Raw genomic sequence first — 20,446 nt, 5'->3', positions numbered from 1 at the left:
TGAAAAATTAATCATGCTCATGCAAATTGCGTGAATTTGCACTATTAGTTCTACTAGAACTCAGTGAAGTGTCTACATAATTTAATACTTTTCTTCAAATCTCACTACAGGAATCCAACAGTTCTTAGCTGGCAGCACTGAAAGTGTCATTTTTCTTAGGCTACATATAAATAAAATGAGGATGTCCAAAACACATGTATAAATAAAGTGATAATATACATTCCTGTACTCCATTCTGCATTACAAAGCACAGCTCCTTAACATATGCCATTGTACAAAAAAAAAAAAAAAAATCTACAGGGCATCAACTGCAATATATATAACTTAAAATAAATAAATAAATAAAAATTTAAGAGATATGCTATAAAAAAGTAACACTCTACGAATAGGAACTCCTCCATTTTAGTCAAGTGAGTCTCTGAATTTTGCTTCCCAAACTGACCTAGAAATTGCTTTATGCATTTGCCACACCCTTTACTAACAAAGCAACCTGTCTTAAGAAGAGATACTTTGCATGAATTTCAGTGAAAATTCTGAATTTTTACTTGATGTGTTGCACAGCACAGAGGGACAGTGTCTTGAACACTGGGGATGGAAACAAAAAACATTTTTTCATCTAAAACATTTCCTCAGGACAGCAAGGAAGCCCACCTTTGAAGTAAATCCAAAAAGCCAATCTATAGTTGTTTTACCACAAAATTCAGATCTCCAGTATCAAAAAGGCCAGAAGCTGTAAGTTTAGCACACTATAAGATGGGAGCAGGAGACAGCCCAAGTTCTACCCCTGTAAAGAAAATAGGCTACACAGAACACTAGCTAGCTTTGCCATTTTTACAAGCTTGAAGGGATTCAGCATTATCTAGCCTTAAATGAATGTCAAACTCTTTCTTCAGATAATATAATCCATTCAAAAGACTTAAATAGAACATTAAAAAACAAAAATCAAAAACACAAACCACCTTTTTTTAACATCCATCACAGGGAAACCTACTGGAGATCTTCAAGTACACAGAGGGGATCATGCAGCAATTTAGAAAAAGAAACAAAAAATAATGTAGTGTATGGAAATTATGGGAATGAAAGACAGGAAACAAGATTCCAATTTCCAAAGTAAAATTCATTCCAACAGAGCCACTGGTGAAAATCACTTGGATAAATGGGAAAGTATTAACATAACTATTCTCAAAATTCAAAATTAAAATTTGACATTAAAATAATGATTTAGGTTACTTTTTGTTACAGTTTTCCCCATAAATGACAAATGCAATGAAACTCACTTTCCCACCCACACCAAAATAATGTTTGGCTGAGCTCTATTTTTGGTGCAAATATTTCTCTGTTGAGACAGCTTGCTCATGTCCTCATCAGAGTCTTGGAACCATTTTCTGGCTCTACTGCACATTCAGTGTGTCACCGTCAGTAAATCATATCATCTGTACACCACAAATTAACATCTGTAAAATTGGGAAAGCCATCGCTTTTTAAAAAGTTGTTGTGAAGCTCAGTTAAACTGCTAATTGTTTTGTTTAAAGTTACTGGAATTAAAGATGTTTACAGCTACATATGATTTTTGTAATCAGTAGTAGGTCTGAATTACTTGCATAAGTAACAATCTCAACTATTTTTGGCCAATCTGAGCAAAGCAAAGTGAATGTAGCAAGGAGAAAGTTCTAGTAGATTCCCATTGGGGGAGGGGGGAGAGGGAAGGATTTTGCATTCAAAAGAAAGGAAATCCAAATCCTCATTTGCCCTTACTCCATAACAAACCCCACCCAGGTTCAACATCCTCCAAAGAATGCCTTGCTTGTATCTTGTATCATATGGTCATCTAGTAAAGGATCATACCATAACTGACAATGCAAAGAAAAATAAAAGTTTAAAATTATCAGAATTACCTCGATTTACTGACATTGAACTGTTTAAAACCCCAGGGGCTAGCTAGGTTGTATTGCTAACAGTGAAGATGAGGAAGATAAAACAGGAAATCATACAGTACTTCATAAAAACCTGAACTAGAAAATTCAGCATTCTTGAACTTGCAGTCACTGGTCTTCCCAAAGCATTGGTACCACTGATGCAGGATGCTCTCAAGTAGGAAGCCCGGGTGTCCCCTGCGAACACACACACAGAGCCTCATCAACGATGGAGAATCCACCCAGAATGTTACCTCTGAGCAAGTCACATTTTTTTAAGTGAACAGAAAGTCATTCCACTAGTTGTAACAAGTATCCTAGCAGGTATCATAACCTGGGATCATTTCATTAAAAACAAAATGTTAAAAAACTTCCACGGCAATGAATGGCCCTTGGGTACGCCTGGAACAGGGTGGGTTGAGGGGCAGCCTTGTGATGACCGCAGGGTCCCTACCAAGCCCAGCTGAGTCATAATCTTCAAGGAGGGAAAAAAGGGCTTTGTCCTTTTTGTGTCCAGACATGTGCAGGTCCTGGCATCTCTGCAGGCTCACAATAGAAGACCTATCTTATTCATGCTGTAAAAGATCTGGAACCTGACACTTCTCTTGGGCACTCAGTCCTAACTGTCAGGATTTGTCTCTGACGCTCTCCTTTCAAGACAAGTGTCAGCAGGTGATGAACTTTGTATTCTTTCACTCCTACAGCTTCAGAGCCTGGATCTCTGTTTCTGCAGAATTTATGAATGGTAAATGTCAAGCCCTTTGTTTTTTTCACACCTGTAGTTCTGGTGTCAGAAAATAAAGGAAAGAGGAACAATATTCTTTCTTCTCTCCTTTATTTTGCAAGTTCTTAAACTGAAGAAATAGAGCTGTACTGCTTGGTGCACAAATAATCCTGTGCAGCAGGGAAGACTCCAACAGACCGGTGTGGCATCCTCCTGGCCCTGCACACTGAGCCATGTGTATTGGTGCACCTGAGAATTACATGTGTGGTATTACAACTGCATACTTTGCAGGGCTTGATTGTACTAAATAACTATTGTTAACTTTTATGGTGATTTTAGTGTTTGTGTTAATTAGTTCCACCTCATAAGGCAAAGGTCCTGTAATTGCATGTTGTGGGATCTTCATTTGCTGCGCAGATTGCTTTCTCAGTTCAAGGCATCTTCAGCAAGTGCTCTGTGGTCAGTGTGTAAGGATTACGGCAACTGAAGGAATGACAAAAACTGTGCTGTAAACCTGTCTGTTCAGTGAACTAAGAGCTTGTGCTGGTCTAACACGACTGGACAAAGCTAAGATTTAGAACAGTCTTGGCTAAAGCAAAGCAAATTATTTAGCATCAATGGTTTAGCCCTTACACCTGTTTCTGAATCATTCACATCTTGTTCTGTGGATTGACTCTGGTAACAAATTTATGCAAATATATTTCAACTAGAGTGGCCTGTGAAAGGCCATTTACCCTTCCTCTGCCTTTGATTACAGTCCCAGTTCAAGAGCACTGAACTCTAAACACACACTTACTGCTCAGGTATTTCAGTCTACAGCAAAGCCCCAAACTCATCATCACAGGCTTTCAATAGGGCATAAGCACATCCTTAAGGGCTTGACTGATCCTGGATCACCTCATTACTAAAGCCGTACAGTACAGGTTTCTCCTCTCCTGGTGAGTCACTCACTGCGGTGAATGACTGTGTGCCAGAGCAGTGCCTCACCTCCCTTTGGGGACCCCAGGCTCTGCCCCCCTGCAGACCAGCCAGGACAAAGGCCAGCCCCAAACACCAACCCTCTTCGCTCCCCACGCAACAACACATGCTCCTGTTCCCCCAGCAGCTGTGAAACAAATGCAAAAACACCTCATTTGCACGGAAGCTTGCTGGAAGAAGAACAAGAAGGGAACAGAAATATGATCAGATTGCTTATTCATTTGAACCAACACTTCTACTGGCACATCTACTGCTGCTCTGAGCAGCTGCCATAAAGTCATCTTGTAAGCAATCCCTTTTTAAACTAGGCTCCTGAAGACATAACCAACACAGTTTGTATATTTGCCTGGAGATGATCAGACACCCCTTTCTATAGACTGGCGCATCGTGATGGTAGAAAGAGCTTTCCTTTTCCAAGCTCTCTCTAATACTCTCTCCTCATTAAGAGTGATTCCTCAGGAAGTACTGTACCTATTACCCACATGTTAATACCAGCTTAGGTTTCATTATGACTAATGCCATTATAGTGGATTCCAAATGAATTATTCATGATTGGCTCCTTCTTTTAATGCCTTTGGCATGTGGCATGTTTTCCACATTGCCTGCAAAATGTCTGTGGTAGGAAAATGCTCATAGGTGCCCTTGGCAGCTGGAGGCTGAAAATGTAACTGTTTTGCTTCGTAGCCAACGGGGGAAGCTTAACATCTATTTTCAGGAGAGGAGGTCTTTTGCTTCCCACAATTGGTCTCCTTAAAGTCAATTTAAAATAGGCTTGATGGGGGCTGATACACCTAACCTGCTTCTTCAAGGGAGATGCATGGTTTTGCTTTAAAATAAAAGTGAATACCATCTTCATTACTCTACATCACAATTACTGCCAAAGAAAATGTCTCATGTTCCCTAAAAAAAAATAAGAAAAATCCCCCAAATCCAATGTTCTTTAGAATCACTTCAATTGTCTGAGCTTGAGACTGAAACTTCTAAAGTAAGGGTAAGGATTGCATTATTTCCTCATCTTTTTCTTCAGCCCATGATTAGCTTTTCTAGGCAAGGAAACCCTTGGGAGACAGATGTGCTACTGAAGTAAATGGGACCTGACTTTAGTTGGGACCTGAAGGACTCTGTGCCATAGCATGGCCATCAGAGCAGAGATAATAAGTAATTTAGCCAGGCTGTCACCTCCCCTTGTTCTTAGCACAGCAACAGCTTACCACAATTTTTCCATTTGTGGTTCTCACACCGTACTCTTGGAGGTTTTTCCCAAGAACACAGCCATTTTCCAACCTGATACATAACATCCTCTAATTTTCTCTCCCCAAACAGCTGAGCTTAAACGAATTGGCAGAGCCCAAGGTACTTCACTGCATGGCAGCTGGAAACCTGAAGACATCTGATGTGCCTAAAAGGAGAGGGTTTTTTACACTATTCAAATCTGAAAAAAATATCTGTGTCTAACCTGAACGAGAACCTCTGCTCCTTTCCCTGTGCCTGAGGATGAACCTTCTCGTGCTCCCCAGGGCACAGGGTGTGTTTTTGTCACTGTACAAAGCATGGACCAGGTCATGCCAAAGGCCCACTCAGCACATTATCCTGTCTTTGCCCGTGGACAGTAATGGGCATTTAGGAGAAATTGTATCAGAAGTGAGGCAAGTATGAAATTCTCCGTATCTTCTCCATTTCAAGTAATTTGTGGTTTAAGGACTTCCTGAGCTGTAGCCTACATCTGCGTCATCTCATTTAATAGCCCTTTAGAGACCTTTGCTTCCATTCACTTAGTCGCTTTTTGAACTTTTTACTTTAGATATCTGAAACATCCTGTGGCAATGAGTTCCACAATTTAATTACACATTGCATGAAAAAGTGGGTTTTGTTTGTTTGCAGCCTGTTGCGCAATCATTTCATTTGGTACTGTTTAGAATTATGAGAAATAACTAATAACCATTTCCAACAATCGCTTTTCCATATCAATGCTGATTTTAGACTGGCAATGGATAGACAATATTGGAAAGTACAGAAATTGCAAATTGCAAACAAATGTGCAAAGGTCTGCAAGAGAGACCAGACTTAGAGAAGTTACTTTGCATATATATGTATATAAATATTCAAATGAATTGTTAATATTTTCATAGGCTTAAAGCTGTATAAATGTGAGAAAATACTATTCACTAAATATATTTTTGTCTCTGACCATACCTTATGAACAAAGAAAAAAGTTGTTCTTATCTTCAGTGCTATTTTCACTGAAACAAATGTCCCTGTAATACATGACACCCATTCTTGTAGAAGCAGCCAATTTGAAATCATGTTAATTAAAGTCAAGTTTCCTTCATAACAGTTAAAGCATTCTCAGCTGCTTTTCTGACTAAACACCACACTGAAGTATTCATTCTATTCCCTTGCTGTAAGTATCACGGCAATGTTATCTAAATAAAAATGCAAGAGTGAAAAAGTTTTTAAGAGAGACCCACTATATGATTACTAGCTGTTGGTACTTGATGTAAAATATCTAACTTACAAAAGCACTTTGGCATGTTTTTGGACAAGCCTTATCAATAGCTGTAATGAGAAATGACTAACAAAGGACTTTCTGTACAAACAGCAAATGAGATGCTTGCAGACAGAAGGGAATTTATTCCGAAGGAAAAAGAATGAAGCCTAGTGTTCTCATTCACTGGCCCTTCACCTAAAGCTGTTTTATTGTTGTTCGTGTGTGTCTTAAGTACCGTGAAGAACAGCATATGCTATTAACTAGAATGTCTTATTTCGTCTGACTTTTGTTCCCCATAACCAAGCACCATTGTCATTATCAGATGGCAAAAGTAAACTAGTGATAAAATCCCAACATTCATTTTCTTAAATAGTCTCTAGAAAAGCCTGCTTGCCACATACGTCAAAGCTGGAGACACAATATTGTCAGGGCATGTTTAGTTTTCCAAAACAGTAACTGTAGTAAATGAACATGCAGGTATGCATAAATTCATCACTTAATTGCAATTTATAAATGCAGAAACCTGTTTTTCACTTTTTAAAAAGTCTGTTTTAGAAAAGGTTAGGAAAACATTAAGTCTGCCATCAGAACTGGAACAGCAGTCACTGGGAAGCAACATCTTGTTCATCTGGAGGTAACAAGGCTGAGCTCTCCACTTTGCTGAAGCACTGTTTGTAACAGGCATGACTGCCCTGAATCCAGGCAGCTTTGTCACAGCCCTTCCCCACGTTATAGCCAAAGCTTTTGACAGTTTACCTCACACACCGTGAAAGCATAGAAGAAACACTGAGTTGATCATTTTGATTCAAAGTAATTTAACATCCATTGAAAGATTCCCATAAGCTTCAACTGGCATCAGATCAGGTCCATTGACATCTCGCCCTCTAGCAGTTAGAATGAACTGCTATAAGGGAAGATACATGAAGTCACCAACGATTTATTAAAAAAATAAATATGTAAAAATTGCAAGGGTTCTAATTTATAATCATGTCTCCAAACAGGGGCTACAATCATTTGACAAAGGGGACACTGTTTACGTGTGCTGGTAGCTGTTACAGCAATTTGAAAAGAACAGCAGTGGAAAGTAGGCAGAACTTTGATTATTTGTCTTCTAATTGCAATATGAGTAGTTCAATAAACATTGGTAACATTAAACATGATGCATATAACTGCGATACAACTTTATTTCAATTAGTCAGATCACCTGCAAATATGCAATAATAGCCCTGTTTTCTTTATTTGTTTTTAATTAGATCCCCAAAATATTAAGGACTTAATAACTTAAGTTATGCCTGCCCATTGTCCTGCAGAGCCTGTGTACTCCACACCCAGCCTGCTCCTCTATGGATCTGCTTTATTACAGTGGCACAGCTGTAGTTCCTGTGCTGCCCTTCAAATCTATCTGTGCATTTAGTATCCCATCCTGGGCCTGGTCTCGCTTCCACTTTTACTGGAAGAGACCCTCTTTGCTACGTGGAACAGGTAGCCTAGAGGACCTCATGTGAGCTGCCCTCTCCCAGCTCTCAGTGACAAAAAGACCTCAGTGGTCTGCACAGGGGCAGAATCTGTTCACCTGTAGGAAGTAATGAATGGTACTATCACATTATCAAGCTGCTTCTTGCTTTCATTTCCGAAAAGAAAAAGAAACAAGCAAGAACCAGCAAAGACTCTGCTAAATCCATACTCAAAGAGATGTGAAACCAATTAGTTGTCTGGCCCAGGACCCGTAAAGTTGCTGTTTACACCGTGAAATGTTATAAAACAAAATAAAAAAGAAAAAGAAAAATCAAATCAATAAAGAACAGTCCACGCCAAGCAATAAGCCTGCAGGTGCTTGCAAGGTGCAAATTCAATATGAATAGTGGCACTTTCAGAAAACCAGCTATGACTGAGATGAAACCAAGCAGAACAGAAATTCAGAAGCAAGTGAGGATGCATTTTCAAAATATGTCAGGATTTATTCTATTCCTAAAAGAACCAGACAGTTAATCCACCCTGTCGGCAGGTGCACGATAGTAGGTGATTCCTTGCAACAACCTCTGTAACTATTCTCATTATATTGTTCTCCAGATGGGGATAGTGGTAAAGTGAGCGGGGGCTGAGGATAGAGATGGAGAGCCCATTTGCCTAACTTGCAATGTAACTGATCATGCAAAAACAAGGGGCCACTCAAACAGAATTTCTAGAGTGGGGATGACACATGGCATTGGTTCAAGTGTCTCTGTAGGCACCAGCTTCTGCAATGCATCTTTGGGAATTATGGGTATATCGTTTGGGAGAATGTGAAAAATGATGGTAGGCTCTGTTGGATTTGAGCAATGACTTTGTCTCAAGAAGGAAATGAGCTGATCAGGTTCAAGGATGGAAAGTGCATTTCTCAAAAAAAATTATAATTTTGAGTTCAAAGTGTTGTTTTCTTCTAATGCCAATACCCTCCACTTCCCTCAAAATTCACTTCTCTGCAGAAGAAGTTTCTATGGAAAAAAGTACAAGCAGCTTTCCTGGATTAAGTGAAATACTTCATTTCTATTTCAATTAATTTCCATTTAGAACACTTGAAATAAAATACTGAGAACTTAATGTTTTTTCAGATTAAGAAACATTTTTTTTATGTGCGTCTCAATGTCACTTTTAAAATCATTGGAATTCCTCCACTGTTTTCTTCCCAAAACAAACTTGACTTGCTTCCAGAAGGTACAGCAGCATCGAGACACTCAGAACCTGACAGTCAATACAATATGGTTTCTTCAACATTTCTCTAGCCAGCTGTAGTCATCCACAGCAGGATGAGCTGGTCACATCTGCTGACCTCCTCAAGCAGTGTGGCTGCTGTGAGTAATTCTGTTTTTTCCCACACAGTGAATAATCCCTACAAAGCATCACCATCCCCAAGTCTATCATTACCACCTACCAATCTTGGAGGGAGGAGAAGTGTAAAATAAGGCTGATTTGTATTTTCATATAATGGAAAAAAATAGCTATGCTAAACAGAAGAAGAAGAAGAAGAAGAAAAAAAACACTTCTACAGTGACCCTGTACTGTAGAGCAGTCTGTGTTGCACGTTCTCAAGTGCTGGATCCCTGGAGACAGGAAACTTCATCCATATTTATTTATTTATTTAGATTAGAAATCCTAATAGTGACCTCAGAGGTGTATGTTTATTATCAGCTCCAATGCACTTGTCACAGCTTTGGCTGGAAGGGAAGCCAGGGGAGGATTTAAAAATAATAACAAGAATCCAAGAAATTTCTCCATTTCAACTGTCAATGTTTTTTCTTCCTAATTAGAATACTTTGCCTTTCAGATTCCAAAGCTTTTGAATTAGTGGTTTTTAGCATGATGTCATTTTCCTGTCTATATGACCACAGCACAGCCTTACTTTGAGTGTTTGGTAACAACAGAAACATAACTGTGGAAACCTATATGCAATTCTGCAGCAGCTGAATTAGTGCCACACCATTACCAGTCCCACCTCAGGAACTGTCAGGCAGGACCTCTACAAGGGTCGTGTCTGTTCACTCTGATCCTCTGCAGAAAGTGAAGCACTGCCAAAATAACCCAGCAAGTCCTTCTCAGAGACTTACACAGTTACCTGCTTCAGCTACCCATGTTTTATGTGCATATGTGAAATGAAGACAGTTTGTCTTTTAAAACAAAACAGGCAGAAAAAGAATTAGTAGGCCAGATTTATTCCACTTATAACTACATTATGTTATTCCAGAGCCAAATTTCATCCATATGTGAATGTGGCCTTTCAGTGACTTGAAGTACAAGCAATTTCTGGTTTGCTGTTTCCCTCTCTCCCCCAAATGCACTCCCCTTCCAGTTGCTGAGCAAACCAACCTCTGGTGGTTGATATTTGTATTAGAATTAGCAGTGCTAAGTTTTAACGATCTGATTCAAAATTTTCAGGGCAGTAATTACTCAAATTATTTAAGGATAGTTCTCATCCCTTTGAGTCTTATTCAGACCTTCGAGTCTCAACACAAGAGGAGAAGATGAACACCAAACTGGGATGAGGGGACAAAGGATAACGTAACAGTAAAAAGGTAAATTTGCTTCAATGGCAAGCCATCCAGCAGCTGTTCAACCCTTTTGTAAGCTGTATGTGGATAATGTGGGTTTGGGTTTTCCAAGGATTTGAGTGCTTTTGCATATCTAGTTATTGATGGGTTTGCTTTTTATCTTTGTGTCAGCAACTGGCTTGGCAGCAGCAGGTTTGTTGATGCTTGGTTTCTTATGGAGAGATTTCAATGAACTTGTCAGGCTGCCTTCTGCTTTTGGATCATCCTCTGCCACATGTGCTCAATGAAAATCCAGCCTCAATTGTCTCTGCTGATCCTAAGCATAAGTCTCTGGAGTACACAGTTCTTCCCTCGCATGTTCAAAGCTACACTGAAAAAGCCACCCAGGGATGTGCCCTAGTATGCCACAGCCTGCCTAGGCACACCCTGATGGGCAGAAATTGTGCAGCCCGCTGTGGTAGTCATGCGTCATCTCCACTGAACACAGCAGCTAATGTACATCAGGTGCGAAAGGAGGCAGGCGAGGCCACCAGAAATGTGAAACCACATGAACCCTGTCTGCCCCTTCCCAGAAGTCAAGGCACACATGCATACTCTATGTATAACACTTCAGTTATTATTTGATGAACATCCCCAAAAGCCATCTTACTGACTCTCCCTCGAGTCTCTATGCCAAACCCATTCATACTGGAGTGATAATAGTTGACAGGAATCGGTTTAGTTTGGCTGAAAAGGAGGCATCTCAAGGAAGAAAAAAAAAAAAAAGGTTTCAGAGGCCCACCCAAAAATGCAAAGGCTGGACTCTGTCTGAGAGCAGAACTTGGCCTCCTGTCTCCACTCCCACAGAAAATGCTTGTAAATGTTATGCTCTTTGGGCTGTATTTTTTTTTCCCCTGCATTAAAAACTGAGTGAATTTAGTGCTTATAAAACCAAGGGGCTGATAGCAACTGGCTAGAACCAGATGTTAGGAAGACTGGAGCATATCGTACAAACAGATCGTGCACATATAACGATTCAGAAGTATGTAGCTGCATTACTTATTCCCAGTCAGGTTACCAAACAGATTGATTTCTGAAGCAATATAAAAACATTATGCCCAAACCTCAAGGCTTAGGAGGAAAGGGGAGAAGGGTAAATTACAGATGTCTGTAAGTATCCAAAACTGTAAGTTGGGAGGAAAGAAATATATTCCCTCTCTTCCATCCTTTGCAGCTCCATCCTTCTCTACCATCCAAATCAGAGTGCACGGAGAGCCCAGCAGGGGCAGATTAATGCAGGTGCTCAGGCCTGGGGTAGAACAGGGAGTTTCTTGGAACGGGGGACAAAATGGCCTCCTGGGACACCCAGCCCTGCGTTCTCCTGACAAGGAGCTACATGGAATACTTTAGCCACTACCATTCAGATTGCGTGCAGACCCGAACACTTTTAGGAAGACTTGTATCAGGAATAGGTGTCAGAAAAGCCAAGAAGTTCAACAAGACAGGGAAGGCAACTGGCACCATTTGCCAGTAAGGCCTATGGAAAAAAAAGTCTGCATAGAGGGCTTCCTTATGGAATTTGAGATGTTTGTTTTAATGGGTTAAAGGTGTGTGTGTGTGTTTTTTTTTTTTTTTTTCCAAACAAAAAACAGATCGTTTTTATTGACTTAGAGTGAAATGTTTCAGTTTATAGCTGTTTTTCCTTGAGATTTCTGTTAAAAGATTTAAGCAACCTAAAATCTCCTCCTGCTCAGAACCCACATCCCAAGCTCCATTTAGCACAGCCCAACTTGGTCTCACTTAAACACCAGGGCCTCCCAAAGCTCAGTGTTGGACTTTCAGGCTCCACCAAAACTACAACCTTCCTTACTGCATAAATTACCAGAGCATTTAACGGCCAGCAGGGCCTCATACTTCAATGGTGCTAATGAAGCCCTTCCCAAGCCTTTTCCCGCCTCACAGCTTACCTCACAATCAGTCTCTACTGACCAGCAAGTGACAACATAAAGCCCAACACAGCCACAACTCAGCTTCTTGTTTGAGTCAATATCTCCTTCGACCTCCAGTTGACAGATTTAAATTAGGAGCCCTCGCATGCCTCAGTTGAGCCCTTTATGCCTCACGGGGCCTGCACTGCCTCACAGCACCTGCCACCAGCAGCGTGGCATCTGCCGTCGGTGCGTTGCGATTGCAACAGGAGACCGAGTGCCAGCAACACCCAGTCAGGGACAGGGATTCAGTGGGTGAGATGTGCCCAGGAAATCCTACCTGAGTACTACATCTGCAATGGCAACAACCCTGGTAACTTCATCCAGGAGAATTCTTTCCTGACTAGATTCAACAGTCACCCCAGGCTGCAGTTCAGAGGTGCTCCACAAAACCCAGGATTTTGTGCTTCTGCTATACAGCGGTTGTGGGACATCAGCAGACACCCTTCCTACAATCCTTCCCTCTCCCAGTCCCACACTGGGGACACCATCAGTCTTCACCTTTCTTTTCAGGCCATGACCACATGCCACAAGGGCTTCTGCTGCTTCATGAGACTTCATGTAAATTCACTTTTATGCACATGCAACTCTCACCTTATTTATCTGCTTTGTCCATATCTTGGAAAGACAAATCTATGAGCATCTTTAGTTGCCTGTGCAGCATGTAGCTGGGATCTTGATCTCAGGTTATTATGTAGAGCCTGGGATGAGAGAAGATGGGAAGTTAACAGTAATGTTGATGACTGTGGTGGTGGGTGCAATTTTAATCCAGTGACTCAAACTCAGAAAACAGAAAAGTTGCAATGTATTAAACTGTGAAGAGTTTACAAGATCTGAACATCTAAAATACAGCTCTGAGAAATTACTCCTTAAAGCAGGCAAGCAAGAGCATCTCAGACAGAACTGGGAGAATATTGTTTTCACAGGAAACACTCTGTGGGTGTGTTATAAGCTCTGTTCTTTGGCCTGTCACCACATTATTTCTGCAGCTCTTGTATTTCTCTTTTCTCGTACTGAAGCACTGTCCTGTGATACAGCAGAAGTGCATTTACAGCTAAAATTACAAAAGTGGTCCATTATGTTTTTTAAGGTAGTAAAAAGGCTGCAGTTTGTCACAGCTGTCTAGAGCCCAGAACGCCTACAATTGGCAGAACCGTGATCCTTTTTCCTCTCCCCCCTCCCAGGCTGAATTTTTGTATGTGTGTACACAGATTAAAGCTATGTACAAACAGCTCTTTTAATGTGTTCAATGAAGAAAATGTATAAATTAAAAAAAAAAAAAATGGTGCTTCAGTGAGGCAAGAGGTCTGAGCATTCCTAAGCACTTATTTCAGAATAGCTCCGCTTCAGCTCCCACTTCCTGGCTTCCCACAGCAGCCACACTAGCTTTCCTATCTCACAGGGCAGGGGGGCACAATGACTCATCCCAAGGGGCTCTTTCCAGAGGTGAAAAGTCCCAGCATACCCAGCAGAAAAGTTGCAAAGAGATGGGAGAGGAGGAACAGACCCTCACGATGAAGGTGACCATTAGGAACCCAGGAGGACCCAGTCCTGCATTGCTCCAAGCCAACACTTTCCTTTGAAACCTCACAAACCTGACATGTAGACGTGCCACCCCCTCACCTCTTCTGCAGCTTCCCCAGGGGAAGAAGAATTTAATGACACGATGGCTGGCTAATTCTCAAGCACCTCTCTACACTCCTACATCTAAGCAGAAGCAAAACTTCATAGACAGGAGAAAAAAAAAAAAAGAAAAAAAAAAAAAAAGGAAAAGAAAGAAAAAAAAAAAAAAAACACCTCCCAGAAGCACATCTCAGCTGCTATCTCCCTTCTGTTCCTCCTAAAACCTTTATAAGATCAGGCTGCTCAGGTATTAGGCTTATTGGGTTCTTGTTAACCAAGATGAAGAAGCACAACTCTTGCCCAGCTCCAATCAATTATTTTAATTGTGCCCTCCCTCTGTCAGGTGTGCTGAGGAGTACAGAAATGCAGGACATTTTTAGAAGTGGGGACATTGCTCCAGGATGTTTCTGTTAATTTTTTTTTCATCTCATTAGAAATCATCAAGTAAAAGAGTCTGGAGGCAAACTCTCCATGTGAAATAAAAGTGCTGTGGCTGTTTGGAAGCTCCTGTTTCATACTGAGTTCATGCCTTTCCCCTTCAGAAAGGGATGCAGGATGCTCAGGTTACAATCTGATGCAGCTCCCACAACTGAGATTTCAGAATCCCTCTTTCAAAATTGCCCGCAAAAAGGCAGATCTCAGCAGGGTTGGGTTCAGTTGGCAGGACACTTACGAGTGAGCAAATGCCCTTCTGTACGGTCTTGCAAACCTTAGGCAGAGCCCGACTTCTGCATCTGAGGCTCTTGCATTGACCCTGAAAACACTGGCAGAGACTTGCAGGGGTGGGGGAAAACCTAATCTACTCACTAAAAATTCTGGGCTGTGAGAAGTTATGGTTTTAGGCTTGAGTTTTAGTGTGATGACAACACTGATGGCAGTATTAAATCATCCACATCTAATTAACACCTTCTGAACTAGGAGGGAAGACAAAGCAGTTGCATGCTATTAATGAAGACTAAATAGGTAGGCAAAGTTAAGGCTGGCACTGCCATTGTGGGCACAATTTAAATATTGCTTACACTGAAGCTAAGCTGCCTCAGTTGAACCAACACTACTGAACCAAACACCTTCTTTTTTTTGTGGTTGTTATCCTATGGAAGAATTGAAGGTCTTATCTAGTAGCCAATAACATGAAATCATCAGCCACTGTGCATGGGGCATCTTATCACACCAGAGCTGAAAGGGAAAATAAATAAAGAGCAAAGTCTTGAGAGCAGAGGGAGCTTCCTCTCTTTGTTAGGCCTGCACAAACCTCAGGATGGAAATCTACTCTCAATCGAGGCCTTTGGGTGCTTGTATAATATAAATATTTACTAATAACAGAGAGAGAGTGAGAGCAGGAGAACAGTCATTTTTCTCAGTGGCTTAGGGTTAAGTACAGGGCAATGGCATCTTAAATCCAGATGTTCTCCTTTTGGGATTTGCCCACGAGGAATATTCTCATGAGATTTCTCTGGCATTTTGATTTGGATAGTAGCAAGCACTTTTAGCCCAATGATATCATGAGCAGATGACTCAAAATGTTCAAGGATTTTCTTTGTAAATTCCAGCAGTTTATTTTATGACTAATGCAGGGAAGAAAGTTTTGCAGATTTCATCTTCTCATCCTTCTGTGTTTCTATTTCCAGTTAGTTTTAAAGGACATTGAACTTGGCCTGCTAGCAGAAAATTTATTTAAATGTATATTTTATATATAAATATATTTCAAGTGCATGCGTGGGGGGGGGGGGGGGGGGGGGCGGGACAGGGGGAGGAGGAGGGAGCTGTTCCCGCGGTACTGGTAGAACTCATCCTGGTGAAGAAACAGAAACAGTGCAGGTGTTGGGGGCTGCCACTTTGGGATAGTAACATGAATTAAACATAGAAAACCCTTTCCCACTGTAATTTTTTACAATACTTAATGTCATTTTATCACCTATGCTTGAAAACAATGGCTCAATAGTTCCTGGTCCTGCACCTCTGGCCAAAATAGTAGGAGCTCCCTGATCCTATACGTTAAAGAAAATGCCCTGAATGCAACAGGGTAGGATGGAAGTGCACAGGAAGATGCACACGATCTACCAGTCCTAAGCATGAAGTGAACTGCATATTTAAGGACCAAGGAAATGCTAGACACCAGAACCTGAGCAAATAAATACAGGGATCTCATTGGAGGTGAAACTGGGCTGACTTGGCCAATGCAGTTTCACAACATCATCAATCCAAGGCTTGCACAGGGGTGATTTTTCTCTCCGTCCAATTCACTAAGGAGTTGCACGCTACTTTGGTGGATTTTCTGCACAATTACAGATTATTGCCATGGTAACAGATGCATCACATGACAACTTTGTTACCTCAGAGACAAGAAACAGCTGCTTAAAGAAACAGGCATCCTCCAGGAATAGGGATATTTCTTTTTTCTTTTTTTCTTTTCTTTTTTTTTTTTTTTCCTGTTGGCCTTGTATTGTTTTAAAAGTCCTTGTTCATTTTCTCATGGATGCGGCTTCCATCATTTTGATAGTTAAAAATGTTTCATTTCATCAACTGAAAGTTATTTTCTCCCACGTCATATTTTTCCTTCTTGCTAAGAAATACAGCATATGTTTAAAGAAAAAAAAAAAAAAAAAAAAAAAAAAGTAGAGTTCTTGTAATTTTGGGAGAAGCAAAATGGCTTTTTTACTCCCTCAGCAGCAGTTTTCTCTAGTGCCACCATTTTGTTTTTATTAAGTTAAAGAGTATTGAAACATCGGTAATATTATTATTGGAGAGAAATCCCAGATCCCCTGAAGTCACTGCTACTTTGCCATCAGTTTGAGGGAGGCCAGAAGATCTCTCCCAGGCAATATTCTGCAGACAGAGCCAAGTCTCTCCCTGCTGCAGGTAACTCTGGAGCATCAGCCACACATCTGCTGGCTGATGAGAACCATGGGTGCTATGCTCCTATGCTCTTGTGTAATTCAGTAATTATTCTTTACACTTAAAAAATAAAAAATAAAAATAGTTCAAAGGTGTCACTTATTGCTACCTCAAATTTTTGGCAATATTAATTAATTTTAAAATAAGAAACCTCTTTTAAAAAGCTCCTTTATGTAAGTTAGACAGTTTGGGTTTTTAATTCCAGCTACCCATTTATTCTAATTTTTTGGTGCATAAGGCATAATAAAAAGGTCATTTTTTTATGCTTCTTCTACAACCCATTCTCCTGCTAAATATCATCTGTTCACCCCCATGACTCCAGCACCCATCCCACGCAGCCTGCCCTGCCCAGGGGCTCCGTGGCTGCCTCCGAGTCCCCGGCTCGCCTGCTGCAGGGAGCCAGTGGTGTTAATTAAGGAGCTCCCGGGGTGGTGCTCAGAGAGCCAGACCACTTCAGCCCACAGTGAACGTCTGATTAATTAAAGGCTTATAATTAACCTTCATGGCTGGAATTTCCTAAAGACCTTCATGGACTGAGGTGCACAAATCCCATTGACTTCAATGGGAGGTTGGAACCAAATCTCTTTTGTCACTCGCTTGGAATCCCCCTGTGCAGCAGCAAAGCAAATGTGTCCCTTTCTCAGGTTCATAGGTGTTTTCCCAACCTCACAGAGACAGCTCGGAAGCACATCACATGCAGAAAGCAGGTCTGTGCTCCTCTGTGCTATCATCATCTCTGCTTGTGCTCTGAGTGTGCACGAGCGGAGCTCAGAGACTGCCCTGAGCTCTGCATGACCTGGCGCAGTTAGTCCATATTTACCCCAGGAGAACACGAGTCTGGACCACAATTTTCATGAAAATAGCCTTGGAAATGAGGACTAACATAAAGAAATACATCAAAGATGTAAAAGAAAAACAGACATTATTTCTTTAACCATGTTTTTTTAGTTCCTTTCAGAGATCTTTTTTTTTTTTTTTTTTTTTTTTTTTTTTCCCCAAATGTTAACTGGAAAGCTATCTCTGCATAGGACGTTTTTGTTAATGAGGCCATGCCTTAATGTGCTTTTCTCCAGTTAAATATTTCTGGTAAATGAAATTGTTGTGCAGCTTAATTTAGCACTGTTATTTTTGTTGTTGTTGGTTTTATTTGACCGCATGGAGCTCAGCAACTTGTAACGTAGTCCCTTAGCCTATTTTTAAATTTCATGTGGCCCTTTTTCAGTCCTTTTTTTTTTTTTTTTTTTTTTTTTTTTTTAGAAGCATGAGAATGGGAGGACCAAACAATGTTATTTTATCACTGAGACCTTTTTTTCACATGTGCACAGGGTTACTGGTGAATTTGTTTAGCTCTCAGACCAGACTATAGTGAAGAGTGAAGAGGAAATCACATTTTAGTCCCAAAGGTTCCCAATTTTGTAATTTCTGGTTTGCACTGTATGGAAAATGTTGCGTGTTTATCCTATGGTTAAGCACAGAAACTCCAAGTTGAGGCAGTGGTGGCAAAGGACTGCCAGGCAGGGATGCAAACCTCTGGGCTTCCTTGACCAGGGGCTTCTGTCAGCCTCCTTTGCAGAACGTCTGATGCTGATGGAAAATGAGCACCCTTCACTTCCTTCAAGTGCAATGACACTGAAAGAAGAGGGGGGAAAGATTGCTACCTTTCTGTCATCCTCTTCAAGGGAATTTAGGCCAACAATCACTAGGGGTCCTGCAAACCAAGTTCATATCTTCTAATGGCACCGATTTCTCAGTTTTACCTCCTGTCCACTCAATACCATGGCTTTGCTCCTGTTTCTGATAAATCAAATGGTTAGAGTCCCATTGATAGTGTTACAGATTGAGATTACTGGCAAACAGACTTTTTTTACATGCCCCATGCTAATATTCACTGCCCCTCAAGATCAAGCTGTGTTAAATTGGCTATGAAAACTTAATGACATCTTACCTAGGTGCTATCTTGGATTTTTTCTAGATTGCCCCTCTCCTTTCCCCCATATTTGTAGAACCCAATAAACATTCTGGATTCCACTTGATGAAAAAGACACGGGTGAGGTGAAGAGGAAAAAGGGATGCGCTTAGTCCCTTAGCAAAATAAAAGCAGAAAATCAGGTGATTGAAATGCCCCAAACTTAAACAGGGCATTAGGCTGAATTAACAGGCTAGACCTCCAAGCCATCAGAAATTCCCGGTTGAATAAAAGATTGATTTCAAAGACTCAAAGATACCTCAAGGCCAGCATTTCCAAAGAAGACAGGAGCTGATTGGAGCTGAAGCATTCCTCTTGTTCAGTGCATTTGAGTGAGCACTTTAAGTCTCCAAAGATTGAACTATAAAGAGAAATTAGTTTATTAATAATTCACAGGCTCCAAGAAGAAAAAATGTCAAAAGCATATGCTCATGAACAAAGCTGATTTTATTTTCCCTGTTTAGAATTGAGCAACATGTAGAAAAGTGGAGGGTGTCAAGCTCAAAAATTTAATTCAGGGCTTTTTCTCTTCCTTCCCTTTAACCCAAGCAAGCATATATCCTGACTTCCTCATGAGCGCTGAAAGTTCTCCAAATCCCAAATGGTTTATGTGAAACATTAAAAGCACACTATCATCTTCAGCTCTTTAATAGTTTAGGACATTTCCATGGCATGGTTATTATCCAATAGCTCTTAATTGCAGCTTGTACATTTCAAGACAACACATTCACAGACTGCAATAACAGAGATTGTAGACTCCCAGTTCAGGAAAACGGTTAAGTGCATGCTTACTTTAGGCATAGGAGGTATCCCTCTCCATCTGACACTGCCTTGCCCCACCTTGCCAGGCACATGAAATCTGTAAAAGTAGTCTTATGCTTAAAATCAACCACGGGGTTTTAGTTCCTGCATTTAGGCAATGTGATTCTGAATGTTCCACATAATTTTGGTAATTACTTGACTAGAGAACACTAGGTAAATACAGGAATCAAAGAGCATGCTTATTGAAGTTCAATAAAAGACAACAAGGAGGTTATGAATTTAAAATAAAATATGTTCCATTGTCTGATGGTGAAGTGACAAATAGAGTAGGGTTGTCTTAAAACTTTTGGTCCCCCTGCCTTCAATCAAATATAAAGATTCATGTTTCCCTCTACTGGAGAGCTGAAAGTAAAAATTAAAAAAAAAAAAAAAAAAAAAAAAAAAAAAAAAAAAGAGAGAGAAAGAAAAAGAAAAAATGAAATTTCCATTTTTCATTGGAGAAAAGCGAAATGAAAGAGTTTAAAAACAACACCTTTCTTTCCAAAATGTTCATGGGAAATATTTGTTTCCTTCATATAGGCTTTCACGGAGCACATGGCAGTGCCAGTTTGTGGCCCCCACCTTCTTTTGCAGCACTCTGTAAGGTCAGTGGCTCTCACATCAACACCGGCCTTCTGGAATTGCATGTGAAAAAGGCCAAAAGGTTCCTACATCCATTTTTCAGGCCAGTTTATGGCAATTAAAAAAAAAAAAAACAACACGTAAGTATGAAGATGTGCATTGACGTCGGTATCTGCCAAGCTGATAAGAAAGATGCAGGCGCAGAGGACATCTGCTCCAGACCGTTGGGGAAGACAATTGCACAGCTAAAGAGAGCTCACTTTCCTTCTCTTCACTTCATCTCACTGTTGCGGATCGGACCATTATGGGATGTAATTACTCTCAGTTTTACACATGATTAGTCCTGGAAAGTTTGATCCAAATAACACACTTGCAAATCGGGAGTGTAATTAAATTTAGGATGTGGCTGATGGGGAATCTTCTCTAGTTAAGCAGTAGTAGGTGTTCTGCACTGCTGACAAACTTTCTGAACAAGACAGGTTGC

General features: G+C 40.6%; 1 long non-coding RNA gene across 1 annotated transcript; it reads right to left on the bottom strand.

Moving 5' to 3' along the window:
• Window positions 1-1,177: 1,177 nt before the first annotated feature.
• Window positions 1,178-13,820, bottom strand: LOC311444732. The gene is made up of 3 exons (XR_014698026.1): window positions 13,719-13,820; window positions 12,690-12,796; window positions 1,178-2,111 (listed from the first exon to the last, which is right to left on the bottom strand). It is a non-coding gene; the product is annotated as an uncharacterized lncRNA (long non-coding RNA).
• Between the last annotated feature and the right edge of the window lie 6,626 nt (window positions 13,821-20,446).

Source organism: Aythya ferina, assembly GCF_964211825.1.
Source record: "Aythya ferina genome assembly, chromosome: 14".
NCBI lineage: Eukaryota > Metazoa > Chordata > Aves > Anseriformes > Anatidae > Aythya > Aythya ferina.
This window is presented reverse-complemented; position numbering and strand designations above follow the sequence as displayed.